The sequence below is a fragment of the Austrofundulus limnaeus genome, unplaced genomic scaffold (assembly GCF_001266775.1).
Source record: "Austrofundulus limnaeus strain Quisiro unplaced genomic scaffold, Austrofundulus_limnaeus-1.0 Scaffold95, whole genome shotgun sequence".
Taxonomy (NCBI): domain Eukaryota; kingdom Metazoa; phylum Chordata; class Actinopteri; order Cyprinodontiformes; family Rivulidae; genus Austrofundulus; species Austrofundulus limnaeus.
Window position 1 is genome coordinate 878,050 of NW_013952497.1, and position 10,294 is coordinate 888,343.

Sequence of the window (10,294 nt, forward strand, 5' to 3'; positions counted from 1 at the left end):
ACCCAAGGTCACCTTACAAGAGCACTTTAAAAACAACAGTTAATAAGAACAAAAACAAAATTAAAAAGATCAATAAAACAACATTTAAAACAAATTTACAGACAGTGTGCCATTTTGAACAGACACTTTTTCAGTAGTGATTTGAAAGAGGAAAGAGAGTCCGTGTTCCTGATGACAGTAGGGAGGGAATTCCAGAGCCGAGGAGCACATCGGATAAAGGCTTTGTACCCCATGGTGACAAGACGGGCAGAAGGAACAGTAAGATTAGTGGCAGTTGTGGATCTAAGGGCACGAGAAGGAGAAGTGATGTGAAGGAGGTCACACAAATAAGAAGGGCCAAGGTTATGGATGCATTTGAATGTGATAGTTAAAAATTTAAAATGTATTCTTGCTTTAATGGAACAACCAATGAAGTTGCTGCAGAACCGGGTTGATGTGTTCTCTTGATGGAGTACAGGTTATGCTGCAGAGTTCTGGAGGAGTTTGAGTTTCTTTAGAGTCGTATTTGGGAGACCAAAAAGAAGAGAATTGCTGTAATTGATTCTGGAAGTGATAAGGCTATGGACAAGTGTGGCAGCAGCATGAGGAGTGAGAAAGGGACCAAGTCGGTTGATATTGCGTAAATGAAAGTATGAAGATCGTGTGATGGAATTAATATGGGATTGAAATGAAAGCGTACTATCAAATATGACACCCAGACTCTACCTGAGGGGGAAAATTAACCTGAGATTCACCCATATTGATGAAAAAAACTGTGAGATTTGGTTAAAGTGGATGCCGTGCCAACAAATAAAGCTTCTGTTTTATTATTATTAAGTTTAAGAAAATTGGAGGAAAACCTTGATCTTATGTCCGTAAGACAGTCTGTAAGGGAGGAAGGTGAAAGAGATGAATTGGGTTTTGAGGAGAAATAGAGCTGGGAGAAAATAAATAATAGATAAAAGGGGTCCAAATACAGAACCTTGGGGCACACATGCAACAATGGGAAACAAACTCGAGGAATGGGATCTAATTTACATCTCCCATAATGCATGTCAAATATGCATGGGAATTCCCTGTTGGAAAGTGGGAGAGAATTTAAGATTTATTTATTATTAAAACTCTCTTTACTTTTACTAGTATTTCTTTATAATTTATTTCACATTTAATCAGTCATACACATAGTACTTTTCAGTGCTTATAAGAATATGTGTTAAAACACTGTTTCTATGCAGGAAATACCACATAGAGCTCAGTTATTGTTTGTTAGAAGTTCTCAGTCATAGCAATGAGATGAGGTACTTTACATTTTGTGTTTTTAGTCTAAATTAAACATAAAATGTTGAAATTAATTACAACTGGCCCAACCACTTAACAATCTTTGTTCCACTGGTGGGCAACAACGGTGTGGTTTCTATCTTTAAATGTTTCCAGACGTTTCCAGATGTTGTAGGGGACTTTTTTAAAACCATGGTGTCAGATGACTCCCTCCAGTTCTTACCTTTAGAATGGCACCCTTACATAAAAAATATTAAGAGGCCACCATAATGCTCACATAGCCCCCAGTGAAAATGAATTTGACACCCCTGGTGTAAAGTATAATAGAAGTAGCAATGGACACAAGTGCAGAGATCATGCAAAACACTAGTAGTCCGAAATCCAGTGATTATTCTAAATGGCAGCAGTCAAACTGTTATTAAGTCAGCAGAACAAATATAGCAGACAGCCTTGAGGGCAAGATAAATACAGAATCCAAGCTTGAACTCCTTAAACAAAAGAAGCATAAGTAAAACCAGTTATGCAGAAATTTAGTCAAAGATATGCAAGAACACAAAATATTGAGAAATGGCATTAAAACTACCCTGTACATTCAATAAGTAAAAGCAACTATAAATGGAACAATAAGTAGCATGTTTACCAGCACACAATACCTGTGTGGAATAAATTTGTGTTTTTCAGTAACAATGCATAGGACTTTCTAATGCTTGCCTAAAACAAATGGGCATCACATCAGTTCCCAAATGCAGGCTCAGAGAGATGGCAGACATGAAAAAACAAGTGAGCCTTTTTGTAACTAAAAATTAAAAAAATAATGTGATAAAAATTAAAATCTCAAAACTGAATAAATAAAATCATAAAGAATGGTGAAGTTTCATTGCTTTGGTGAAAAACAGTAGATGATATAAGCTTTATACATCAGTACATCTGCATTTACAATTAGATGGAGGTAAACAAGAAAGGCAAGGTAGGCAAGAAAGGTTTGATGGAAAGTGAGCCACTAAAGCAAGACTCTATGTCAGTTTCTGCTCGGCTTCTTGCCAGACCAGGGGTCAAGAAAAGCCAAGTTTTAGTTGTAAAATGACAACTGATACAATATAAGTGAAGTATTAAGCAAAATATGTGTGGCTGCATAGGAGTGTTGTGGTTAACAGTGTTGACTGACAACACAGTCCCTTGTTTGAATCTCTGCTCTTTTAGGCCTTTCTGTGTTGAGTTATTTATTGCTCTTCCCGTGTGTGTGTGTGTGTGTGGGGGGGGGGGGGGGGGGTTTCAGAGTATTCCAGCTTTATTCTACAATCCAAAATCATTCATTTTACTTTTTTGAGTAACTCTAAATCCACCCTAATAAAGATATGTGAAATTGAGGTTTTTCTCAAGTGGGTTAATCCCCAGCTAATGGAAGCTCTTTTGTTTACTGCCATGCGAATAAACCATTCAAGTGCAGGTGTAGAACTGATTTCATGAATTTGTGTTCACTATCATTTACAGCTATGGTACACAGACATTTGTGCAGCACTAAATTAAAGTACAATGAATTCAATGTTTTATTACTCGGCACATTTCTTTTAAAAGACTCAACAATGACAATTTATCACACATCTCACCGATATCCCACTTTATTAGGATGGTGCTGCTACTTAATAGACCCATTGCATTTATTACGAAATTGCCTATTGCAGTTTTATGAGCAAAGCAATCATTTTGAGTAATTGTAACAATTGCTTTTGCCCACTTGTACAGAGCAGCTGGATGACATCAATACAGATGTCATGCAGTATTTCTGTCTCAGTTTCCATTTACCAGCCCTTAATGCTGTTAAGTGATGGCAACAAAGATTTGAGGTATACCAGCTCTGTTTTTTTTATTTATTTTTCATTAACTGCATTTGGTGATACACAGACAAAAATAGAAATAGTTTCGAGCTTCACTGGCCCTAAGTCATGCCAGTCATTCTTAGATATATCTGATTCTGCACACAACAGCCGCAGGACAGTTCACGTCAAGTTCATAGAGTGACCGACACACACACACACACACACACACACACACACACACACACACACACACACACACACACACACACACACACTATAACATCTTTACAAAAGTTTAAGAATAAAAAACTGGTGTTAAATTTAGCACTTCCATAATATGCACACCAGTTATTTGTTGAAGTTTGTTCAAGCAATACACAATGTAATTCTGATTTTCCGAAAAGTAAAAACAACAATAAAAAACTCCCTGACAATTTTGGTTGAAATATCACATTATTATGTTTTCTTGTTGACTTTTTTTCCTGACTTGTGTCATAATCTAGGAAAACCCATTCTGCTTAAACAACTACCTTTCCTGTAGCTCTCACATCTGGGGTAATGAAGTGCTTTGAGAGGCTCATGAAAGGCATAATTTGCTCGTCATTACACATATCATTAGAGCCCCTTCAGTTCGCCTATTGTCCCAACAGGGGCACTGACGAAGCCATTTTTAATTTCTTCCACTCTTTCATCTCTCACAGCTCATCAGTAAAAGCAACTCTGCCTGTAGACACCTTAGTCTCCATAAGATTGATCGCCAAACTCATGGGTCTCACACTGACTTTCTCACTAAGATCTCATGTCCAGAGCCTTCAGTATTCTAGAGCTGAATGTCACATAACCAAACAGATGATGGTAGACTTTAAGAGGAAAAGGCTGAGATCTGACACAGCACTCGAGACCCTTTCAAAACTTAGAACTTGAAATGATGTGCTCACAGCACCACATTTTGAGGATAAAAATGCTAGAAAGCTCCCGTATCACTGCTGACAAATTAATGAAGTTTTTCACAGAGCAGCAAGAAACGCACGCAGCCACAATTTAATCTGTGCAAACATTGCTGTTTGCTGTAGCAGCTGCAGCTTTCAAGACAGGAAAAGTCCCCATACAGTGATAGGAAGTGCTGAGCAGATCGCACCTCCCAGCTTCAGAAACTGTACACAAGTAGGAGCGAATGCTAACAACACAATCAGTTATGTGCCTCTGATTTCAGTACTGAACCTTTAACTCTTACCTCTAGCCATACAGACAATCACACACTTATAAAATACATCGATGGTTTGATGGATGGATTGATGGATGGATGGATGGGTGGATGGATGGATGGATGGATGGATTGATGGATGGATGGATGGATGGATGGATGGATGGATGGATGGATGGATGGATGGGTGGATGGATGGATGGATGGATGGATGGATGGATGGATGGATGGANTGGATGGATGGATGGATGGATGGATGGATGGATGGATGGATGGATGGATGTTCCTCTGGTTATCCTAACTAGGGTTGGGTACCGAAACTCTGTTCCAGTATGGCACCGGGGCGAACATCCACGGTAGTATACGGACCAAAACACAACTCTAACCTCGGTGCCTCAAAGAAAGCTGTTAATTTGCACCCTCTAGTGTTCACTGTTAACAGTGACAGCCACGCCACACAATCTCCATGGACTCTCTTGTATGCGGTTCGACTCGGCTCAGTCTCGACCCAATGCACCTCTCAGAGCGCGCTCCACAGCCGCGCTGTCTCAGAACCTCCTCTCTGGTGTTTCGGGTAGAAGCGAGTACAGCACAATTTAACATCAGCAGAATTCTGCCTGTGGATTAACTCTTGGACTGACAGCAAATTTCCTCCTGGAGAGAGGTGCTTTTGCTTAATACGAGCGCGCAGCGCGATACAACGACATGGTGAAATAAAACTGCTTTTTGGAAAAAGGCAGAACTTGTAAACACTTCCTGGAGAGAAGTGAAGGAGACGAAGAGGAGCAGATCATGGGAGGTTTTCAGCATGCTGGCCGCACGGTTATACAAGCACTTAGCTAAACAGAACCGTGAAAATAAATAAATAAGTAAAAGTGAAGTCCGAATGGCAAGACCACAACAGCTTTTTTATTTTATTTTATGATTATTTTTAACAACAGCTGAAGCCGCTGCAGATGGTCTGCACATTATCACACCCACTGCGTGCAGACACACAAACAGTGAGCAGAACCGACCCGACCCAAAGTGAATCGAGTAGAACTGAGTTCATGGAGAGGGGCTAAACAGGTGCTGCTGCAGTTATTATTATATATTATAGTTGAGATGTCAAAAGCAAAATGGTCCAAAGTGTGGTGTCACTTTACAAAATTAGATGCAGAAACTTCCACCTACAACAAATGCTTTAAGAATATTTGGTGCAAAGACAAATTATTAATGGTTTTAAGTTAATAAGTTGGTCAATTTCAAGTTTGACTTTGTCTCAGAAATAGTTATTGCTTCATAAACCTCTGTGTGAGTGTGTGTGTGTGTTATTTATTTATTTTTAAAGTACCAATTTAAATACTGTTTAGGAACAGGTACCGTTTTGAAAGTATCGATTTGGCACCGTTATTAATTTAAACCCTTTCAATACCTAACCCTAATCCTTACCCTCCCCCCAGCAAAAGGTGCAGCTGGATTTTTATTGCTGCTAGCTATAGCATGTAACAAATGAATCATTGAATTTCTTCTGAAAAAACCTTAGTGACATTGTGATTAAAACAAAATTTCAGCCTGTTTGAGTATTTTGTTTAATAACAATCTCAAATCAAAAGAGGATTTTTGAACAATTTATAATGTGTATAATCTATGGCTTGGGAACTTACTGTTTAGAAAGGTTGGTTTCAGTTAGTTATAGTACAAAGCAAACTAAAATCTAACAGTTTCATCTTTCACAAATCATGATGTCATCTTCACTACCACCCCTTACCCCTCTTGTCATTCCCATGGCACCTGGAAGGATCTTTGATCTACTTTCCTCCCTGTTGCATCTGCACAAATCCACCGATAACTTATTTTTATAACCCTTGGCTGTGTTCTCATTGGCTGCTCAGGAAGGTGATTTCTGAGACCAGACTTTGCATCTTCAGCCCAATATGTAAATACCAAAATGTTGATTCAAATCACTTGTTTACACCTTTGGGGAAACCCAACCACGGAGTTGTGTTTTCCACACCAACAAGCCACAGACGTGACTTTAAAAGCATTCCAACATTTTTTTCTTTTCTTTTCTTTTCTTTTCTTTTCTTTTCTTTTCTTTTCTTTTCTTTTCTTTTCTTTTCTTTTCTTTTCTACCGGTACTCACATTGGAAATGGAACCACAGTATTCCCTGCAGTTGCCAAAGTGCCTGCAACCTTTTATATTTTGTCTTTTAAAAAAATATTGAATATTTCAATTAGTCCAAAATAAACTGGAAATGATATCTTGCATGTTTCTTGATAGTTTTGTTGAATAAGACTGATACACCAATATTCCGGTTTAATCCTTTTACATACAAAATACAACCTCCCCATTGCCAAACTGGACCGGAGACAAAACCATGTGATGCCTTGCTAAGACAATTGTCTAGCGTCCAGACTTCCTGGTTCTAGACTCCACCGAATCTTTCCTTATCTGGCCACTGGCAGTAATTGATCATCACTGCAGAACCAAGCACCAGAGCTATGTCAAACATCTCTCAACAGCCAACATCCTGGTCCGTCCTGGAGACACTCCACTCCTGGAACCAGTCTCCAGCTGAACAACTCTTGCCAAGTATCACCTGTCCCCCTCCAAGGTGAAATATCTATTTGCCATAGTAGATGGAATTCTGGTTCCCAAGTGTTAAAAGACTCCATCTATTGCCTCAAAACATAACATGCTTTGTTGTTTTATGCAGATTTTTTAGTTGCTCCGATCTGACCTTTTATTCCCATTTTAATCATAAATTTGAAATACATTAGGCCAATTCAGATAGATCTCTCATTCATCACAGTTTGCAGTAAATGTTTTAATTTTCATTTGTGTTAAAAAATACCCCAAACATAAATCTCAGCCTTTTTGTGTCTAATATTTGTGATCACAGCACCTTTAAAGAAAGAAAATGATGTTTTTAGGGGTTTCAACAATATGCCATTTAATTTTTAACATCCTTTCCTCATACACTCTGACACTCCTGATGTCTAATACTGCTCACAAGTGAGTGACTGATCAAAGTGACTGTCAGATCAACACTGATTAAAAAAAACAGCGCCCAACAACAATGAAACACACTGTAAAAAGACAAAAATGAAAGTTTATGCTTCACAAATTTTTTTTTGTTGTTTATTGCAAAACAAACAACACAACCAGTGCACGTGGAAGAAAAAAAACTGTATAACAGTTGGTGAACCTTGTCTTAAAAGTGGGATATACTATTTAAGTCAAAACATTCTGTTAGTGTGGTTAAACATGTGTGTGTGTGTGTGTGTGTGTGTGTGTGTGTGTGTGTGTGTGTGTGTGTGTGTGTGTGTGTGTGTGTGTGTGTGTGTGTGTGTGTGTTATGAATATTTTATGTTTTGAGTCTCTCTACTTGTTCCTCTTTCAGGTCATGACAAGTTGGGACCAGAGAAAGTGTCTTAATAAATCATGAGACCATTTGCTCATCAAATCAAAGCACCACTTATTTAACTCCTTGTCCTGACCACTTCACCTTCTGTCACAAAGTTTTTCTTAGTTTTCTTTCTACTTCATTTATTTAGGCTCTATACATTGAGCTACAGAAGTGTTTTACATTGAAACTAACAATCACATTCCCCTGCTCGTAATCACTATTTAACCTAAAATTTATGTTAGGCTTATTGTTGCGTTCTTATTCGTTGAATGTCTTTAGCGGTTCTTGTCAGACTGTCTATTTACTACATCTCAATGGACTGTGATTTTTGGGGACTAGTTGCTGACTTTCAAGTAAATATGCAAAATTTCAGTTGCATTTTCACTAAATTTTGAGTTTTAGGGACCCGTGATGGCAAATGTGCCAAACAAATAGTCTTCAACAATGAGCTCAGTGTGAGCGTTAGATGAGGCGGAATCACGGAGAATATTGTTTTCCTAAGACAGTTGAGACTGCTTCGTATGAGGGGGCATTCACAGAATAGGAGCGCATACAAGGTATTTACAAGATATGAGTAACTTTATTAGTATTATTACTCAGAATGCTCTGCATTATAGTCCACTTCCTGCTTTTGGAGCGGTCTTCGGTCTGCATGGTGTTCACACATGCGAGTGAACTGCACCAGAGTTTTCTTCAACTTAATCGAGGCCCAGGTTTTCAAGCAGACGAGAGTCTGTATTTCAGGTCAGCAGCAGAGTTCAATTTTGCATTCACACCTCCCCTAATGAACCAGACTTTCTAGACAAACAAACTAGAGTACAAAAAAGTGGACTAAACAGGGCTGGTGTGAATACACCCATAGAAACTAAACTGAGACCAGTTTGAGAGGACCTCAGAAACTCGGCAGCAATATTAAAAGAAAATTTGTCACAGAAATATAACAAAATTCAGATGAAAAGCTTACAAGCCTTTGTGATTCATGCAAGGAGATGAACATTCCTTGTAAAAGTTTCAGGATATTTTGAGAACTTACTCATAAATGTCTTCCATTAAGTTTTTCTCCAACAATCTCAGCCTTGGGAAATATTGGTTTTATATGCTTGCTTGTTATGTGTTTGCACATGTGAAGACACATTTCAGAGCTAAAAGAGCCTTTTTTTTAGTGAGCTGGGTCAAAAATACTTAATTTCAAAAGTACCTGGATTAGTTACTAGTGCTAAAATCATGCCGTTTGGTAAATGTTTAATAAAAAATAAAACTAAATAAATTAATTTACTTTRAGTAAAACCATATATAAAAAATCAAAAAGAAAAAAAAACAAGTAGGTCCTCTGGATGGGTCCTTCTTTGGTGAAACGTTTCGTCTCTCATCCAAGAGACTTCTTCAGTCTGATGAGTTTCAGGTGAAACTCAGCCTTATAAGCCTTGCTTGCATCTGGACAAACAGGTTAGTCACATGCAAAAGAGGGCCATCGCCTTACAATAGGCTTGATTAGCTCTACTGTTCATAGAGGGTCATGTGCCCCATCACGTGACTTATTGGTTTGGATGCTGTGGTTCTTAGGTGTCGTGTTATCTGTATGTAGTGAGTGCAGGCGGGGCTCAAACGTCCCCTTGTTTTTGTCTTTTTTTCCTCTTTTCCTCTTTGTGTTGGTATCGTTGCGGCCCTGATTCACACCTTTTGCTCACAGGGGGCTGAGTCATACTTGCAATGACAACGTTGTAGGAGGAGGACAGCTCGACACGAAGGCCTCCACCTTTAATCAAGCCTATTGTTAGGTGATGGCCCTCTTTTGCATGTGACTAACCTGTTTGTCCAGATGGAGGTAGTGCTTATGAGGCTAAGTTCACCTGAAACTCATCAGACTGAAGGAGTTTCTTGGACAAGAGACGAAATGTTTCACTAAAGAAGAACACATCCAGAGGACCTACTTACATTTTCTTTTAGATTTTTTCTACCTGGATTACTGAGATGCATCAGGACTTATATAAAAGAGGTGCATCAGTTAGGAGTTTATGCTAATTTTGAGCCTCACATATTAAATTTACCATCTTTGACCTTGAGTTAAAAGAAACCGCTCACAGGGTGAAAGCTAATAACTGTATAAAGTAACAAAACTGCAGAACTCAAAGATGTGGGGATTTGTAAATATGTGTTTCTCCATTTGTATGGGGAGTAGCCTGGTGGCAGAGACCCCCAGCTAAGAGACACAGATGAGCCATCCTGACTTCTTTCTCTAAACATTCTGCACTGAACAACTGGCAGAAGTCAAGCTGTGCAACAGTGTGAGGAGGATGTAAAGAAAAATAAAACAATACAGGAGAAAGGAGAAGAGGGAGAGCATCAAACACTGTGTAATAACTGGCTCTAATTAAGACCAGAGGGAATGGGGGAGTTATTAGCTGTCATAAGCACGTTTACACACCAACAACAGTGTGTTTGTGTGTGTGTGTTAGGCTGAAAGAGAAGGAAAACACTTGGATGGTGTAGCTAATGTGCTCTTAATGTTGGTGGGGGAATGTGTGCAAGAGTGATAAAGAGATAGAAAAGAAATCATGTCTGTATTTAGCCTTGTGTGTGTGTGTGTGTGTGTGTGTGTGTGTGTGTGTGTGTGTGTGTGTGTG